Source organism: Hemitrygon akajei, chromosome 17 (assembly GCF_048418815.1).
Source record: "Hemitrygon akajei chromosome 17, sHemAka1.3, whole genome shotgun sequence".
Classification (NCBI taxonomy): Eukaryota; Metazoa; Chordata; class Chondrichthyes; order Myliobatiformes; family Dasyatidae; genus Hemitrygon; species Hemitrygon akajei.
In genome coordinates this window covers 40,067,028-40,088,017 of record NC_133140.1, presented here as the reverse complement: position 1 = coordinate 40,088,017, position 20,990 = coordinate 40,067,028, and the positions used below count along the sequence as shown (strand labels likewise).

At 41.4% G+C, this 20,990-nt stretch overlaps 1 long non-coding RNA gene across 1 annotated transcript in view; it reads right to left on the bottom strand.

Annotated features, from left to right (window-relative positions):
- Positions 1 to 20,990, bottom strand: part of LOC140740981 (uncharacterized) — a 76,344-nt gene that overhangs the window by 9,012 nt on the left and 46,342 nt on the right. Inside the window, exon 2 of the long non-coding RNA XR_012101974.1 lies at positions 9,767 to 9,925. This is a non-coding gene — a long non-coding RNA (uncharacterized lncRNA). The remainder of the gene's footprint in view (positions 1 to 9,766; positions 9,926 to 20,990) is intronic.

The following is a 20,990-nucleotide window of genomic DNA, read 5'->3' as shown; positions in this document are numbered from 1 at the left end:
TACTAGAGAATACCCCTGTGGATGTCCCCCTTAACAATAAGTACTTCTGTTTGAGTACTGTTGTGGGGGGGGGGGGGGAGTGACCTACCTGGGGGAGCAACAGTGGCTGCACCTCTGGCACAGAGTCTGGCCCTGTGGCTCAGAAGAGTAGGGAAGGGAAGAGATGGCAGCAGTAATAGGGGATTCTATAGTTAGGGGGTCAGACAGGCAATTCTGTGGATGCAGGAAAGAAACACGGATGGTAGTTTGCCTCCCAGGTGCCAGGGTCCAGGATGTTTCTGATCACGTCCACGATATCCTGAAGTGGGAAGGTGAACAGCCAGAAGTCGTGGTACATATTGGTACCAACGACATAGGTAGGAAAAGGGAGGAGGTCCTGAAAACAGACTACAGGGAGTTTGGAAGGAAGTTGAGAAGCAGGACCTCCTGGGTAGTAATCTCAGGATTACTACCTGTGCCGTGCAGCAGTGAGTATAGGAATAGAGTGAGGTGGAAGATAAATGCATGGCTCAGGGATTGGAGCATGGGACAGGGATTCATACTTCTGGATCATTGGGACTTCTTTTGAGACAGGCATGACCTGTACACAAAGGATGGGTTGCATTGAATCCGAGGGGGACCAATATCCTGGCAGGGAGGTTTGTTAAGGCTATTGGGGAGAGTTTAAACTAGAATTTCTGGGGGATGGGAGCTGAACTGAAGAGACAGAGGAAGGGGCTGTTGGCTCACAAATGAAACAAGCTTGGAGACAGTGCGAGAGGGAAGATAGACAGGTGATAGAGGAAGGATGCACTCAGACTGATGGTTTGAGATGTGTCTATTTAAATGCAAGAAGCATCAAGAACAAAGTGGATGAGTTTAGAGCGTGGATCAGTACTTGGAGCTATGATGTTGCGGCCATTACAGAGACTTGGTTAGCTCAGGGGCAGGAATGGTTACTTAGAGTGCTAGGCTTTAGATGTTTCAGAAAGGACAGGGAGGGAGGCAAAAAGAGGTGGGGGTGTGGAACTGCTGTTCAGACTTGGTGTCACACCTACAAAAAAGGAGGAATTCATGGAGGGATTGTCTACTGAGTCTCTGTGGGTGGAAGTTAGAAACAGGAAGGGGTCAATAACTCTACTGGATGTTTTTTATAAACCACCTAACAGTAACAGGGACAGCGAGGAACAAATAGGGAGACAGATTTTGAAAAGATGTAATAATAACAGGGTTATCATGCTGGGAGATTTTAATTTCTCAAATATTGATTGGCATCTCCCTAGAGCAAGAGGTTTAGATGGGGTGGAGTTTGTTAAGTGTGTTCAGGAATGTTTCCTGACACAATATGTAGATAAGCCTACAAGAGGAGAGGCTGTACTTGATCTGCAATTGGAAAATGAACCTGGTCAGGTGTCAGGTCTCTCAGTGGGAGAGCATTTTGGAGATAGTGATCACATTTCTATCTCCTTTACCATAGCATTGGAGAGCAATAGGAACAGACAAGTTAGAAAGCGTTTAGACAAGTTAGAAAGCAGAGGAGGACAAAGGGCTTAACTAGGAAAGGGAAAAAAGATTATGAGAGAAAGCTGGCAGGGAACATAAAAACTGACTGTAAAAGCTTTTATAGATACGTGAAAAGAAAAAGATTGGTCAAGACAAATGTAGGTCCTTTACAGTCAGAAACAGGTGAATTGATCATAGGGAACAAAGACATGGCAGACCAATTGAATAACTACTTTGGTTCTGTCTTCAATAAGGAGGACATAAATAATCTTCCAGAAATAGTAAGGGACCGAGGGTCTAGTGAGATGGAGGAACTGAGGGAAATACATGTTAGTAGGGAAGTGGTGTTAGGTAAATTGAAGGGATTAAAGGCAGATAAATCCCCAGGGCCAGATGGTCTGCATCCCAGAGTGTTTAAGGAAGTAGCCCAAGAAATAGTGGATGCATTAGTGATAATTTTTCAAAACTCCTTAGATTCTGGATTAGTTCCTGAGGATTGGAGGGTGGCTAATGTAACCCCACTTTTTAAAAAAGGAGGGAGAGAGAAACCAGGGAATTATAGACTGGTTAGTCTGACATCGGTGGTGGGGAAAATGCTAGAGTCGGTTATCAAAGATGTGATAACAGCACATTTGGAAAGAGGTGAAGTCATCGGACAAAGTCAGCATGGATTTGTGAAAGGAAAATCATGTCTGACGAATCTTATAAAATTTTTTGAAGATGTAACTAGTAGAGTGGATAGGGGAGAGCCAGTGGATGTGGTATATTTAGATTTTCAAAAGGCTTTTGACAAGGTCCCACACAGGAGATTAGTGTGCAAACTTAAAGCACACGGTATTGGGGGTATGGTATTGATGTGGATAGAGAATTGGTTGGCAGACAGGAAGCAAAGAGTGGGAGTAAACGGGACCTTTTCAGAATGACAGGCAGTGACTAGTGGGGTACCGCAAGGCTCAGTGCTGGGACCCCAGTTGTTTACAATATATATTAATGATTTAGACGAGGGAATTAAAAGCAGCATCTCCGAGTTTGCGGATGACACGAGCTAGGTGGCGGTGTTAGCTGTGAGGAGGATGCTAAGAGGATGCAGGGTGACTTGGATAGGTTAGGTGAGTGGGCAAATTCATGGCAGATGCAACTTAGTGTGGATAAATGTGAGGTTATCCACTTTGGTTGCAAGAACAGGAAAACAGATTATTATCTGAACGGTGGCCGATTAGGAAAAGGGGAGATGCAACGAGACCTGGGTGTCATTGTACACCAGTCATTGAAGGTGGGCATGCAGGTACAGCAGGCAGTGAAAAAGGCAAATGGTATGTTGGCATTCATAGCAAAAGGATCTGAGTACAGGAGCAGGGAGGTTCTACTGCAGTTGTACAAGGCCTTGGTGAGACCGCACCTAGAATATTGTGTGCAGTTTTGTTCCCCTAATCTGAGGAAAGACATTCTTGCCATAGAGGGAGTACAAAGAAGGTTCACCAGATTGATTCCTGGGATGGCAGGACTTTCATATGAATAAAGACTGGATCGACTAGGCTTATACTCACTGGAATTTAGAAGATTGAGGAGGGATCTTATTGAAACATATAAAATTCTAAAGAGAAAAAAGTGAGGGAAAAAAAGAACCCATTAGGTGCTCAACCCCGGAGCTATACGTCATACAAAAAGCTTCTAAAGATAAACATCAAACCGCCAGCAAAAAGTTTATACCAAAATTTACAATTAAATCGTGGAGAAAATCTATCAATTAACTCAAATGGTAGTAACAAGCAAATGAACCCCATCTTTTCTCAAAATCAAACATAGTTCGAAGGTTCGACTTCTAATTTTCTCCAAACTAAGACGTAACATCACCTGAGAGAACCATTGTGACAGAGTGGGCTGATTGAATTTTTTGAGGATGTGACTAAACACGTTGATGAAAGTAGAACAGTAGATGTAGTGTGTATGGATTTCAACAAGACATTTGATAAGTTACCCCATACAAGGCTTATTGAGAAAGTAAGGAGGCATGGGATCCAAGGGGACCTTGCTTTGTGGATACAGAACTGGCTTGCACACAGAAGGAAAAGAGTGGTTGTAGGTGGGTCATATTGGAGGTCAGTGACCAGTGGCATGCCTCAGCAATCTGTTCTGGGACCCTTTCTCTTCATAATATTTATAAATGACCTGGATCAGGAAGTGGAGGAATGAGTTAGTAAATTTGATGATGACACAAATGTTGGGGTATTGTGGATAGCATGGAGGGCTGTCAGGGTTACAGTGGGACATTGATAGGATGCAAATCTGGGCTGAGAAGTGGCAGATGGAGTTCAACCCAAATAAGTGTGAGGTGGTTCATTTTGGTAGGTCAAATATGATGGCAGAATATAGTATTAATGGCAAGACTCTTGGCAGTGTGGAGGATCAGAGGGATCTTGGAGTCCAAGTCCATAGGACACTCAAAGCTGCTACGCAGGTTGACTCTGTGGTTAAGAAGGCAAACGGTGCATTGGCCTTCATCAATTATGGGATTGAGTATAGGAGTCGAGAGGTAATGTTGCAGCTATATAGGACCCTGGTCAGACCCCACTTGGAGTACTATGCTCAGTTCTGGTCGCCTCACTACAGGAAGGATGTGGAAACTACAGAAAGGGTGCAGAGGAGATTTACAAGGATGTTGCCTGGATTGGGGAGCATTTCTTATGGGAATATGTTGAGTGAACTTGACCTTTTCTCCTTGGAGTGGCAGAGGATAAGAGGTGACCTGATAGAGGTGTATAAGATGATGAGAGGCATTGATCGTGTGGATAGTCAGAGGCTTTCCCAGGGCTGAAATGGCTAACATGAGAGGGTACAGTTTTAAGGTGCTGGGGAGTAGGTACAGAGGAGATGTCAGGGGTAAGTTTTTTTTACTCAGACAGTGGTGAATGCGTGGAATGGGCTGCTGGTGACAGTGGTAGAGGCAGCTACGATAGGGTCTTTTAAGAGACTCCTGAATAGGTACATGGAGCTTAGAAAAACAGAGGGCAATGGGTAATGTGGGTAATTTCTAAGGTAAGTACATGTTCGGCACAACATTGTGGACCAAAGGGTCTGCATTGCGCTGCAGGTTTTCTATGTTCTGCATTCTATCAAAACTTTTGCTCCTTATTCTATGACAAATTGTATTTCATTGGTTTAATCATTAAAAGATAGAAAATAATCAAAAAGAAAAACTGTGTACATGCTGGAAATCTGAGCCACACACACAAAATGCTGGAGGAATTCAGCAGGCCAGGCAGCATGTATGGAAAAGATTTTGGGCCAGGGCCCGTCATCAGGACTCATCAGTTTTGGTATTTAGAATTACTAGACATATCAAAAAAGTTAACAATGGTCAACAATTGACTGAAATAATGAAGAGTCTGAGTTACTGCGACCCAAGAAAATTCTAATCACACTATTGATTGTTTCACTATTTTGTAAGACTTCTCAATGCTAATGATAATATGGGCCCGTACTCTCTGGAGTTTAGTAGAATTATAGGGGATCTAATTGAAACTTATTCAATATTGGAAGCCTTAGATATAGTAGACATGGAGAGGATATTTCCAATAGTGGGGGAGTGTAGGACCAGAGGACACAGCCTCAGAATACAAGGATGTCTCTTTTGAATGGAGACGAGGAGGAATTTCTTTAGTCAGGAGGTAGTGAATCTGTGGAATTCATTGCCACAAACAGCTGTGGAGGTCAAGTCATTGGGTATGTTTAAAGCAGAAGTTGAAAGGTTCCTGATTAGTACTGGCATCAAAGGTTAAGGGAAGTTGGCAGAGAATGGAGTTGAGAGGAATGACAAATTGACTATGTTGGTACAGCAGAGCAGACAATGGGTAAATTCTGCTCCTGTGTGTTACGGTATTATGGTTTGGTACATTTTGCTTCATGACTTTAAGGATAACATGTATGCTCTGCCAATACATCATAAATGGTGAATGATCAAAATATCACCCTCTTATTTTCTAGGGAACCAATTTTGTGGAGGATTTACTCCTGATAATCCTAATTATGTATCAATCTCCATATTATTTTCAAGGAAGGTGGCAGTTCATGGCTGATCTCTATTCTAGCATTCAATTGTATTTCTAGAATGCATTTTCACAATTGTGTTAGAAACTGGAACTAGCATTGTCCAAACGTTGAGAGAACGTCACCTGGTCAATGAGTAATCTAGACTGACGTGGAGTGTTAACCTTCAGATGAGGCTCTTCATCCACTAAGGCCACCCAACTGGAGGACTGGAAGACATCTAACTCAGAATTCTCTAATTTTAAGTAACTCTGTCTTTTATTCTGGTGATTTCAGAACAGGCCATCTCTAGCAGTCACCTATGTGTATCATGGCTTGCTTTCTCTCTGGTAGAACCGCCAGGCCTGCTGGGTATGTCCCACAATCCTGCCTTTAGCAACACATAACACAACACAAAGAAGCATAATCTGCTTCCAAGTGCCACATTGATCCACTGGTTTTCACCAATCAGAAATACTCCTTTTGTCTTAACTATTGCTTCACCATTTCTACAACTTGATTTCTCTGTCTGATAAAAGTTCAAGGACACTGAAATGTTAACAGTTCCTCTTTCCACTGATACTGCTGAGTGCTTGCATCCGTTTCTGTTATCTCGCCTGCAGTCCTGGACATTTCTGTGATGTCTTCTGCATCCGGACCAGATTAATGAAAGTGTAGCTCAGATCCCTAAGCTTCTTCTCAATTGTAGTGAGCTATTCGATGTTTGATTGTCATTTCAGTGATCTCAAATGCATTTGGGTTGCTGGAACAGAAGAAGCTCAAGTCCCCTCCTTACTTGGTCACATGGCTTGGGTCCACCTTGCTGGTCTGTAATACTCTGGCCTGTAACATTACACCCTGATTGGAGACAGGGTCTTCAACATCACGGTAAGGATGCCCTGTCCCCAACACACACTGAAAGCATTGTCAGCTCTCAATCTGTAAGGGTTTAAACATCACTGACTACCTCCGACTGTCAAAGACAATTATAAACGTGATTTAAATAATTAAATAAATGTATTTAAATATCTTTGAAAAACAAAATCAGCTATGTATGGATATGTATATTTTTTAACATGTGGGAAATTTGAGCAAAAAAGAATTTGGCTGTTGATTTCTGAGTATTTTTCCAGTTTCATTAGAATGATGACTGTTACGAATTATGTTTTTTCATATTGACAAATGTCCCTGTACAACAGGTGCTATAATTAGGTAAATGTAACGTCCCTTTTCAATGATCAGCTTGTGAAATTTGTCAGCTTTGCAGCAGCAGTACAATTCAATACATGATAAATACAGAAAAATCTTGTGAATTACAGTAAGTATATACGCATGTTAAAGAAGTAGTGCAAAAACAGAAATAAAAAAAGTAGTGAGGTAGTGTTCATGGGTTCAATGTCCATTCGGATGGCAGAGAGGAAGAAGCTGTTCCTGAATCATTGTCTGTGCACCTTTAGGCTTCTGTACCTCCTCCCTGAGAACAAAGCATGTCTGGGTAGTGAGGGTCCTCAATGATGGACACCGCCTTTTTGAGGCACTGCTTCTTGAAGATGTTTTGGATTCTGTGGAGGCTAGTACCCATGATGGAGCTGACTAATTTTACAACTCTCTGCAGCTTACGGTACATGGGGCTACCGTACAGTACTTGTATAATTGCCCCCATGCCCCATACCAGACAATGATGCAGCCAGATAGAATGTTCCCCACGGTGCATCTGTAGAAATTTCAAGTGTTTTAGGTGACGTACGAAATCTCTTCAAGCTCCTAATGAAATATAACTGCTGTCTTGCTTTCTTTATAGCTACATCAATATGTTGGGATCAGGTTAGGCCCTTAGAGATGTTAACACCCAGGAACTTGAAATTGCTCACTCTCTCCACCTCTGATCCCTCTATGAAGATGGATGTGTTAACCCTCACCTTACCACTTCTGAAGTTCAAAATGAGTTCTTTTGTCCTACTGATGCTCAGTGCAAGGTTGTTGCACCAACACCACTCAACCAGCAGATCTATCTCACTCCTGTACGTCTTTTCGTTGCCTTCTGAGGTTCTACCAGCAATGGTTGTAACATCAGTGAACCTTTTGTATAATGGAAGGAAACAGAATGCAGGAAACCATAGCTGGTTACCCTGACGCCTGTCACTGAGAAACTGCTGGAAGGCATTAATTAATAACCTTGTAGCAAGATATTTAGAAAATCAAGTAGAGTCAATTTTGTTTTATGATAGGAAAATTGTGTTTGACAAACTTATTAGAGTTCTTTGAGGGGGTAATGAGCAGGATGAATAAAGAGGAGCTAGTAGATGGAGTGTATCTGTTTTCCCTGGGGTATTTGATGAGGTGTCAAACAAAAGGTTTCTAAGTAAGGTTGGCATTGGAGTTAATATATCAGGGAGAAGAGGGGAATAGCTGATATAGAAAACAAAGGAATCAAGGATAAATGGATCATTTTCAGTCTTCTAAACTGTAACTAGTGAGGTAGCACAGAGCTTAGTTTTAGAGCCCAAACTGCTGAAAAGCTGTGTTGACAGCACAGATGAAGGGACTGAGTTGACTGTGACTGAACTTGGTGATGGTCCCTGGTATGTGGGAAGATAAGTTGTGAGGAGGATACTGAGAAGCTGCGAAGGGATCTGGAAAGGTTCAGCAGGTGGCAAGTTCTGCAAATGGAGCATAAGGTGAGAAAACAGAAAATACTCAGCAACTACAGAAAGAGAAACAGTTGAATGGATGTTGATTAGATGCTTAATCTGCTTTCAAGGATCTTCATCTGAATTGGCAGCTGCTTCTCTCTCCCCAATGCAGCATGAACATAGAACATAGAACAAATAGCAATACAACACATTACAAGCCCTTCAGCCATCGGTCTTGTGCCGACCTTTTATTCTAAGATTAATCTAACCCTACATCTCCTATTTTTCTATCACTTGCCTGACTTGTTGAGCTTTTCAGTTCTGTTTTCATTTCAGATTTCTAGCATCTGCACTTCTTTTGATTATCATTATTTTAAAAAATTATTTAATGCGAGAAAATGCGCAGAACTGCTTCTGGAAGCCAGCTTTGGTAGGAAAAATAGAACTACAGAAAATTGTTTAAAAACAGACCACCACTGGATATGAAAGGATATGGAAGTCCTTGCACATGGAACACAGAACATTATCAAGTAGCTTCAAGTAACTAGGAAGGCAAATGGAATATTTCACTTAATTGCAAATGGAATGGAGTGAAAGGAAGGAAGTCTAGCTGCAACTGCACAAGGTGCAGGTAACAACACATCTAGGGTGCTTCCAGATATCTGTTCTTTTTAAAAAGGGTATAGTTACATTAGAAGCAATTCAAAAGATATTCACAAGGTTGGGTTCTGAGTAAAGGATTAACTAATGAGGTAAGGCTCATCAGAGTTTAGGGGAATAAGAGGAGATTTTATTGAAACAGCTCAGCATGCTTTTGATAGGACTTGACAGTGTGGATGCTGGGAAAGTGTCTTCACTTCAAGGCGACTAAGAAGGAATTTCTTCTCTCAGAAGGTCATGCTACTTTTGGATTCTCTAGCCAGAAAAAAGTCGGATGTGGAATCTTTGAACTTATTCAGGGCCAGAATATATATGTTTTAGTCGAGAAGGGAGTCAAGATTGATGGAAAACAGAGAGGAAAGTGAAGCTGAGCCCAAAACCAGATCAGTGGCATTCCTTTGAATGAGGTGTAAGCTCGGTTTCAAGTTTAATTGTCATTCAGCCGTACCCATGAACACAGTCAAATGAAACAGTGTTCCTCTGGGGCCAAGGTGCAAAACACAGTACCGACAATCACACACACAACACACAGTACATTTACTTATGATAGCAGAAAAAACATTCAGTCACAAATAAAAAATATATCTAGCCCAAGTCCGTGAGTGTCATGGCCTGTAGATTGATGTTCAGCAGTCCCCATCACACGTTCGTACAGCCGCTGACAAACGTAATCCAACTCGTCTTCCAACAAGCAAACTCTAGAGGGCAGCACCGAGAGGAGGAGTCAACCCCACCCCCCCCACAATCCAGCTCTCTTCCACACTGGCTCCAGTAAAGACTTCCCTGGGCAGCTGTAACAGGCAACCCCTCGGCGTGAGGGTCTAGTCCACATTACAACCGAACCCACAGTTCCCCCGCCATCAATCTCACAACTGAACCAGTGAAGCAGAGTTGCAGTATTCTACACTACCGATTTCCAACAGGGTCTTGTGATTACAAGAAAAATGTCTATGACAATCACTTACACCATTTGTTGAACCGTGCACTGTCTCTGACACCTTCCTCCTTGGGTGTCTTTAGCAGCCGGTAACACAGTGCACAACACGTTCGGCTCCACCACCATTGAGCAACTCACGAGTGGGACAAACCTGCAGCACTTAATGTTCTCAATATCCAGCAGCGCCCTGCAATCACACAAAAGACACAAAGGATGAACAATTACACCTTTGTTTGGACTCGCAGAGACCACTGCAACTAAGCACACCGCCATCTTACTCTAATGACCATAAAGTTGAAAAGCTCATGAAGGAATGGCCTTCTCTTCTATTTCTGATATTCTTATTGCTTAGTTCATTATGGTTATTTCACAGATAATAAGAGCACCTTCACTTCTGCCATTGGTTGTGTGGAATTTTCCCCGATAACGATGATACCTCATTTCAGTAGCATGTTAGCATTGGGCAAACAGGAAGTGTGTAATTATCATGTGACACTAAATGAACCTGTGCTAAAACTGGCTGATAAAGCTTTATTTGCATATACAAGCATCTATATGTCAGAAAACATGCTTAAAACTTTTATTCCTTTAAGAAAACAATGTACATTGATGAGATGGAATAACCTGAACCACCGTTGCTTCTGCTAGCTGTCGATGAGAGTCTGTGGACCTATCGGAACGTGTCAAGGAGGAGACAGAGAGTAGGTGTGAGTTCAGTCGTCTTTCTGTCAGGGAAAGATCAGCACCTTGAGGGTTGAAAATGATCAATGGAGATGAGCAAGGAAGCTTTCTGCATGACTGGCTGCTGGGACTTGACTGAAATTATGTGGTGTGGGGGTACATTGATCTGGGCACTAAAGGAACAGGGGCACGGGTATGAGATTGAGGGCTTGGGACTAGAGGTCACAGGTGGGATATGAGACATGAGTGGGCAGAGGTGCAGGACAAGTGAGAGATCAGTTGTGAAGGACATTAGGCTGGATGTCGGAGAAAGATAGGTGGGCCCTGGATGAGGAGATGAGAAGCTTGGGGAGAGTCACTGCAACATTAGATTCCTGGTGATGGGAGCCCAAGCACCATGGACTTCGATTATGTCTGATGGGTTTGTGAAAGTCTGTGATATTCTGGAGGAGGTTTGCACCGTCGGCAGTCTCCACACACAGAGGAAAATGCATTCAGCTCGTGCACTTCCACCACTCTATTTGTGTCGATTAGTGTATCAGATACCCAAAGCACACAGAATAATCACAGACTTTAAGGAGCACAGGTAAGTTTATTTATGATTCCTTTTATTGAATTTGAATCACATAACCATTTCTAGGACGTCCTTTTTTCTGTGCCTGAGTCTCAGTTTGAAATAATGGAAGTCTATGATGTTACTGCAATGCATACCTCCCAGTCCGACTTCACAAACAAAATTTGGCCCCAGCCATCATTTATAGAGTACCTGATAGACAAGCTGATGGGAACTAATCAAATGTCCCAATGACTCTCATGCAGAATGCTGATCCAATTCAAACAAACTTCATTATCCACATTACAACAGCGTTATGGGGCCAGCAAAGCTCCCAAGCACACTTCTTCACAGAAGTACATTTTTCCTGGCTTTAGGGCGGCCTCCAGTGGCCCCTTCGTGAACTGCCGGCTTGGACATCCTGGCTCTGACCTGAATGTTCTGGCCAATTGTAAATGAATTTGTAATATTGCTACTAGAGGTCCTGTCAGGACTCAGATCAGAGCACAAGACCGTAAGATATTTGAGCGTAATTAGGCTATTCGGCCCATTGAGTCTGCTCCAACATTCAATCATGACTGATATTTTCTTCTTAACCCCATTCTCCCACCTGCTCTCTGTAACCTTTAACCCTCTTGCAATTCAAGAACCTGTAAGTCTCTGCCTTAAATACACCCAATATTTTGGCCTTCTCAAGTCTTAGCGGCAACAAATTCCACAGGTTTGCCATCCGCTGGCTGAAGGGATTGCTCCTCATCTCAGCTCTAAAGGTAACACTCCTTTACTTTGACCCTGTGTCTCTCGAATCCCAGTCTCTCCTTTGGAAACATCCTCTCCATTTCCACTCCCTCCAGGCCTTTCAGTGCAGGTGTCCCCCGCTTTACCAACCTTTGCTTTATACCACTTCGCTTTTACAAGAGACCTACATTAGTAACCTGTTTTCACATTACAAAGAGGATTTTCACTTTTACGAAAATTTTTCCTATAGAAATTAATGGTTCTTCACTTTACGCCATTTCAGCTTAAGAAAGGTTTCATAGCAACGCTCTACCTTTGTAAAGGTGGGGGGGGGGGGGGAAACACCTGTACTTAGTAGATTACATTTGCAAAGTGCCCAATATTTGTTCTGCAGAGAAATATACAAACATAAAAGGCTACGCTAACAGGCGTGTTCCAGCCCATGAAATAACAGCACAATCCATCCGACTTCCATTGATTCTATCCCCAAAATGTTGCGGAATTTCTCCCTTCTTTGATTTGGTGGTTTGTTGCCTTCCGTGCTGAGAAGAGATGGGGAAAATAATCATTTCGACCATCAGAGAAGGTGGTGGTCAAAGACTGAGAGCTCAGAGACTGGGAGAGAGAGTGAAAGCTGTCAAAAAAAACTAATGGGCACTTTATCCATTCCATCTCCAGTATTAATATGCCCATTAACCCATTTCAGTGTAATAATCCGTGAAACATGGTACATGTATATCATCTGTGACCTGCTAACCTTCACATGTGTTCAATATTCACACTTGTTCCAAATACAACAATAAATAATTTCAATCAATGTGCTTTGAACTTGAACCCATTTACAACGTGAACATTTCTGAATTATGTGCTCAACTAATGAAGAATAAACAGAAGACATTGAACATGTACCGCACACTTTGATTTTTATAAATATTATATTGCATATTCTGTCACTTTTTTTAAACTGTGATACTAAAGATAATGTAATGGCTTCAGAAACTTTGTTATATAATTTTACTGATACCCATTCTAGATACTGTTGATCTTTCTCAGAAATATTTTTAAAAATGTTGGCAGAAGGCTAGTTCCTGGAAAGGAGAAAATAGACCTTTTCTGCGAATCCTCTGTACTACCACATGTAATTTTTAAAAATTAAGTACATGGCTTCAGATAAAGAAAGCAGCTTATCATGGAAGAAGGCAGATGCCTAGTGTAACAAATAATATTTTTGGCACTGTATTCAAGACTCAAGAGATTACATGAATTTCAATTGATTAGTTATGGAGACCAGAGGTTACTACTATTAAATCTTCATAATCTCGCTCAGAAAAATGTTAATCACAAAATCTCTTTGTTGAGAAACTGGAAAACCTTTTCTTTGTTGTCCCATGGTAAAACTTGGAGCACATATTATACATATAGACTGGCTGTATCAGCAACGAAGATCATCAGACAGTAATATAGCAATTCAAAAAAGTGCCAAAGTTCTTCGCACAGCAGATAACAGTTCACCCTAAGTGAAAACCACTTGGGGTATTTTATTATTTTAAAGATTCTCTGTAAATGTACATTATATATATTAGTGTGATATATATCATATATTTTGAATCGTTTAGAAAATCTCAGTGAACTCTTAACAGCCAATGAAACATAATTCATTTTCACAGGAACTTTGCCATTGTTTTCATGTGTAATATATGTATAAAAAATTAAATTGGTTTGCTTCACCACAAAGCTACTGGGGCAGACAATCTGGGGTATATAGACATAAATATTTTAAAGTGGCAGACACATTGGAACACTGTCAAGAAAACTATAATAACACAGATGTTGAGGCAAGGAAATTATGTCAAACCTTTATAAAATACTGATTAGGCCTTAGCTCTGCAATACAGAGTTCAATGCTGGTTGCAAATATTTTAAAATAGACACTAAGGCGCTGTAGAGGATACAGGTATACAAGAATACAGTGGGGTATTGGGGTCAATTATGTGAAGAAACTAGGGTTCTTAGGACAGAAAAGTTTTAGAGGAAATTTTATATTTCCGAAGTTGTGGATATCACGAACAGCTTTGATAAGAGTAAAAGAGAAGATCGTTTTCAATGGGAAGAGTGGCCATAAATTTAGAGTGGCTGACAGGATGACTAGAATTTATATGTACAACTTTTTTTTAAACACAACAGCATCAGAATTGCATCAGGTTTAATATCATTGATATATGTCATGAAATTTGTTAATTTATACGGCAGCAGTACAATGAAGTACATGATAAATAAATATAGAGAAAAGAATCTAAATACAGTATATATATATTAGTTAAGTTAAAATTAGTAATGCAAAAAAATACAGAAATAAAAAGTAGTGAGGTTGTGTTTATGTGTTCAAAGTCCATTTGGAAATTGGATGACAGAGGAAAAGAAGCTGTTCCTGAATCACTGAGTGTGTGCCTTCAGGCATCTGTACCTCCTTCCTGACAATAACAATGAGAAGAGGACATGTCCTGGGTGGTGGGGAGCCTTACTGATGGGCGTCGACTTCCTAAGGCACCATTCCTTGGAGATGTCTTGGATACTACAGAGGCTAGTCCCCATGATGGAGCTGACTCATTTTACAAATCTCTTCAACTTACTTCAATCCTGTGCAGTCGCTCTCCCACTTCCCATACCAGACGGTGATGCGCCCGGACAGAATGCTCTCCACAGTACATTTGTAGAAGTTTTCAAGAGTTTTCATTGACAAAACAAATCTCCTCAAATGCCTAATGAGGTAAAGCCACTGTCTTGCCTTCTTTATAACTGCATCAATATGTTGGGTAAGGTTAGTTCCTCAGAGATATTGACAACTAGAAACTTGAAACTGCTCACTCTCTCCACTTCTGATTCCCCTATGAGGATTGATTTATGAGCATTGGTTTATGAGCAATGTGTGAACTTAAATGCACTTCCTCAAAGGGAGGCAGGAGTAGACCAAATACTGTACAGTGAATTCCTGTTAACTGAGACCAGTACATCTTGGCCCAAATAAACGGCTGTACCAATTAGCCAAAGTTTCATGAAAATAGTTAAAAGGTTTAGTATAATAAAGACAAACTACTATCTGAGTAATAATTTATGTATTGAATTAAAGTACAGAACAAATTAGAGCACTACCGATACCTCTACGGTACTGTAAAACTGTGTACTAGCTCCTAATAGTTATCGACAGAGGAATTCACCTTCCATGTTCTTTTGACTGACTGTAAATGAACCAAATCAGTGCAGTCACCTAGTGCAGATAATTGGCTGCAATCATACAGTGCTTTAGACCACTGCATCCTCCAAATCTTTGTTATCATTGTTCCATTCAAATTGATTGTTCAGACCTTTGTAAGTCTCAACTTGATGAAGTAGTGAAATAGTTTAATTTTTACTCCCGGCTGTTTCTGGCGTCTCCAAGCCTAAATGCTTGAAACCGCAGAGAGCAGCAGAGTTCCAAATTGTCTTACTGCTTATTTCTCACCAACTATCTGTGACAAAAATCACTGCCTTTTGACCACAAACACACACAACTGACGCTTTTTAAAGCTGATCACTCTAAGCATGCAGTAGTGTCTAACTGCCATGTAAGCAACTGTCACTACTTAGAAACTATTCAGCAACGGTGTCCTGCCCAAATAAAGTGGCAGAGTGTCCCAAATAAACTAAGGGGATCCCAACTATTTTCTTGATTTTGTTTTTCCTTTTTAAGTGCTGTCCCAAATAAACGGCAGCCTCAATTAATTGACGGCCCAATTAACTGGATTTCACTGTAATACGATTGTTAAAAGAACTTAAATAAAGAACAAGTCTAGCTACAATGGGGTGAACCATATCCTTCTCTACTGCATCACTCTGATTCTAGATGAAAGACAGAAATAGCTTACATTTATAATGTGCCTTTAACAATGGAAAATGACCTCAAACACTGCATATGCCCCTTATTACAATTTCTATATCAAAGGTTTTTAAAAATTCTTTAACATTTTATTATTCTTTAATATATTTTGAAACCTTGATCCAGATTTAGCACAAATGTGTCCTTCAGACATATCTGACCTACGTATGGTTACATATGCTGTGAGAAGCATGATTAATTATAATGGCTTCAGTGACAGATAACTTCCTGCATAATGATCAGATCTATATAACTTGAAATGCTGAACCTAAAGGTACTGAATATATACGCCAAGTGTCAAATCATCACTTTTACCAGGGATCACATTTACTATGGATGTCAAGCAATGTACAGGCTTATAATAAGTATGTTGATTGACTCAAATAGACAGGTAGGAAAATTTAGAAAAAGAACAGCAAGCACAAAGTTACTCATTTCTCCTCACAAGCGTGACATCAAATATTGAGCACACATGCCTAATGATTGTGGTAATGGTATCCTTAATGAGGAAGAGAAGTTGTCCTTGAGTCCCGTGTTTTCAATCCTTTGTATCCATAGAGCATTAAAATACTTAACTTATTATAAGCCTATCTTGCTGACTGAGAGTGCAGTGTTGATGCCTTTCAGGAAAATGGTGCCTTTTTTTAACTGTTTTTAATCATAACATTTTCTCTAGCTCCTGACATAATTTCTTTTCCTGACAGCTATCTGACACTCATCAAGACCGTTTGTCATCTTAGCATCTTAGCAAAAGCTGTATGTCCAGCAGCATTATAAAGTGCCTGACTAGTTCCATTGCAGCCTAGTATGGAAACACCAATGGTCATAAAGAGATAAGTCTTCAAAAAGTGCATTTCAGTACATCACAGGAAAAGCCCTATACACCTTTGAGCACATTGACACAAGAAAGCAGCATCCATCATCAAGGACCCCCACGATCCAGGCCACGCTCTCTTCTCACTGTTGTAATTGGAAAGGAGGTACAGGAGCATGGCCAAGTGGTTAAGGCGTTCGTCTGGTGATCTGAAGGTCTCTAGTTCGAGCCTTGGCTGAGGCTGCGTGTGTGTCCTTTAGCAAGGCACTTAACCACACATTGCTCTGCGACGACACCAGTGCCAAGCTGTATGGGTCCCAATAACCCTCCCTTGGACAACATTGGTGACGTGGAGAGGGGACACGCAGCATGGGCAACTGCTGGTCTTCCATACAACTTTGCCCAGGCTTGCGCCCTGGAAACTTTCCAAGGTCTATCGAGACTAACGGATGCCTACACACACAGGAGCCTTAGGGCTCAGGAGCAATTATTACCATACAACCATCAGACTCTTAAACCAGCATGGATAACCGCCCTCACCTCAGCACTGAACTACTTCATGGACTCACTTTTATGTATTCTTCTCAATATTATTTATTTGTTTGTTTTTTAAAAATTTTTATTTTTGTACTTGTACAACTTGTCTTTTTATGCACATTGGTTATCTGTCCGTCTTTGAGTATAGTGTTTCATTGATTCTGTTGTACCTACTGTGAATGCCCACTAGAAAATGAATCTCAGGGTAGTACATGGTGACATAGTATGCACTTAGATAATAAATTTACTTTGAACTTTGCTTCCAGGGCTGTATTGGTCCTGCACTCCTCAGTTATTGCTCAGGCGCAGACTTGCCTGCCCAGCCTCCTACATATACCTTAGGTCAATTATCGCTCTGTGTGCCATGTTTTTAACAGTGACACGTTCTGATCTCATCAATTATTCCACACTGCACCCAATCTCTGATTTTCAAGTTCCATATTTTTTGCTATCTCCACCATCTCCCCATCTCCAGAACCTTCTCCAACCCTTCAACTCAAGAAATCCCTCCATAAAACTATCCATCTCTGTACCTCTGTTTCCTCTCTGAAAGCTCTCCTGAAAACCCACACACGCTTTTGGCAACAGTATTTCTTTGGAGGACTCAGCGTTTGTTTTTATTGAAGACATTCTAGGTTCAAGACTGACACATGGAAATCACATTTGCAGTTCTAGATACTCTGCCTTTGCATTTGGTTTCCCTACATTCTTCGTCAAAGCGAGGAATTGAGTTCATTTTCTGTTCACCTCTTCCCTCAGCCTATCTTCCCCCATACATTTGTTCTAACTAATCTGTGCTCAGTGAATCATTCACTTTAGCTCCTTGAACCCAATGTTTCCGCCCCTGGGTAAGCTTTGCCGGAGCAAGTTTGGGAAAGAAGTCAACAATTACTAGAAATATAGAGCATAGAACATATAGAAATAGAGAAAAGGCCCTTCAGCTCGCAATTTACTTCAAGATCAATCTAATCCTTCCTTCCCAAGGGTTAGAGAAAATTTATTGTCAAAGTACATATATCTCACCATACACAACCCTGAGATTCATTTTCTTTCTGGCATATTCAATAACCACAATAGTATAAATGAAAGACCACACTGAACAGGGAAGATAATCAGTGCTCTAAAGACAGCAAACTGCGCAAATACAAAAATAAGAAGGAAAAATAATAATAAAAAGAAAATAATAATAATAATAATAATAAATAAGCAATAAATGTTGAGAACATGAGACGAAGAGTCCTTGAAAGTGAATCCATAGGCTATGGGAACAGCTCAGTGATGGGGCGAGTGAAGTTATTCCTCTAGTTCGAGAGTCTGATGGTTGAGGGGTAATAACTGTTTCTGAACCTAGTCGGTGTGAGCACTAAGGCTCCGTACCTTCTTTCTGATGGCTGCAGCGAGGAGAGCATATGACCTGGGTAGTGGAGGGCCCCTGATGACAGCTGTTGCTTTCCTGCAACAACGTTCCGCGTATGTATGTGTTCAATGATTGGGAGGGCTTTGCTCATAACGGACCAGAATACATCCATTACTTTTTGTAGGATTTCCTTTTCAAGGGCATCGATGTTTCCATAGCAGACCATGATGCAGCCAGCTATTATTACTCTCTACCACACATCAACAGAAGTTTTTAAAAGTTTCAGATGTCATGCTGAATCTACACAAACATCCAGGGAAGTAGAGGCGCTGCCATGCTGTCTACCACTCTCTTTGTAAATAACCTGCCTCTGACGTCCCCCTGCAATCACTTAAAATTATGCCCTTGTATGTTGGCTATTGCCGCCCTGGGAAAAAGGCATTGGCTGTCCACTCTGCCTGTCTCTTATCATCTTATACACCTCCATAGGGTCACTCCAAAGAGAAAACTCTAGCTCACTCAACCTTTCCTCAGATACCAGGAGGTCAATGAAATTGAGATGAATGAAAGATGTTTGGTATTTCATACCTTCCACTTGCCATCCACAAAGCTAACCTTTATTCATTTGTCCTCAACCTCTCTAGTTTGGTGGGATTAGAGGTGATTATTCCATTCTGTGTTAGTTTTTTTACAAGAGAGAATACGGTTCTATGTGCACCTGTAGAAAGAGGTTGCAACCTTCTATGTCCGAACCATAGGACAAAGAAAGCTGAACAGCATAGCACGGGAACTGATGTCTGTGCCAAACACAATGTCATATTTTACTAAATCTCTTCTGTCTGTACCTGATCCATATTCCCTCCGCTTCCTGCATATTTATGTGTCTATTCAAACAGCCTCTTAATCACCACCACTATATCAGCTTCCACCACTCCACCCAGCAGCCCATTGCAGGCATCTGTTCCTCTGTGTAAAAAAAAATGGTCCATACATCTCCCTTAAGCTCTCCCCTTTTCCCATATCTTCCACTATCTGATATTTCTAGACTTTGATGAAGGTTCTCACTGTCTACCCTGGATAGACAATAAAGCCACAATAAGTACAGTAGGAGCAGAATGAGGCCATTTGGCCCATTGAGACTGCTCCATCATTTGGTCATAGCTGACTTATTATCCTCTCAATCCCCATCTCTTGTCTATTTCCTGTACTCTTTGACACCCTTACTAACCAAGAACCTATCCACCTCTTCTTCAAACATACCCAGTGACTTGGCCTCCACAGCCATCTGCAACTTCCATAATTTATCAGGTCTTCCCTCAGCCTCCAGAGAAAAAGAGAGGAAAAAAAACAAGTTTATCAACCTCTCCATACACTTTAATACAGGCAGCATCCTAGTAAATGTATCAATGTGCACATGCTGATGTTTAGAATCTGCCTTGGTGGCTTAAGATTCAAGATTCAAGATTGTCTAATGCCATTTCCAATAATCAAATGTAAAGGAGAACAAAATAATTGTTACTCCAGATTCAACACAGCACAAAGAAACACAGTATGATAAAGAACTCAAAAATAATAAAAATTATAAATACTTAAGATAACTTATATACATAGATTGATTGCATGTCCATAAAGTGACATTAGGCACAGGAGTGTCTGGTGACTGACAGGAAGTAATATCGTAATGATGGCTGGGCTGGGGGCGTGGAAGAGTTGGTTAGTGGGTGCCACTATTGATCAGTTTCACGTCTTGGGGAAAGTTACTGTGTTGAGTCTGGTGGTCCTGGTGTAGATGCAATGCAGCTTCATCCCTGATGGGAGTGTGACAAACGATCCATGAGCAGAGTGGATGGGATCCTTTATGACGTAACTGGCCCTTTTCTGGCACCCTTCTGTTTCTACGTCCCTAAAGGCAGGTAGGCTGCTTCCAGTGGTGTGGTGGCCAGTTTTAACCACCAGTTGTAGAGCCACAGTGTGGTTTCCCAACAATGCGGTAATGCAGCTTGTTAAAATGCTCTCTACTGCACATCTGTAGAATGATGTGAGTATAGTTGTGAATAATCCAGCTCTCTTCAATCTCTTCAGAAAATAGAGGGATTGGTGAGCTTTCCTGATTGTGTAGAATGCGCACTGAGAGCATGAGAGATGCACTCCCAAGAATTAGAAACTGCTCGCAGTTTCCACTGCTGTGCCACTGATGTACAGAGGGGTGTGCGTGGTGCAAGCTCTCCAGAATTCAATGTCCATCTCCTTTGTCTTGCTGACACTGAGAAAGAGGCTATTCGTCTGGCACAAGGCCTCGAGCTCTTCCTCCTCCTCTCTGTAGACCATCTCATGGCTGTTGCAGATGAGCCTCGCCACAGTTGTATCAACAGCGAACTTGACAATGTGATTACTCAGGTGTTTGGCCATGTGACTGTGAGTGTTTGACAAGTGTGAGCAGAGGGTACAACAGCGGGCTCAGCACACAGCCCTGGGCAGCAGGAGGATGATGAAGAGGGAGGAGCCGATGTACAGCCTGACTATCTGAGGTCTGTTGGTTAGGACGCCCAACAAATCATTGCACAGTGGTGTATTTAGACCAGGAAGTAGTGAGATAGCAGTGCATTTCAAAAGTACTAGCAGGAAAGAGTTGGATAGGGAAGCAGTGAATTAATCGTGC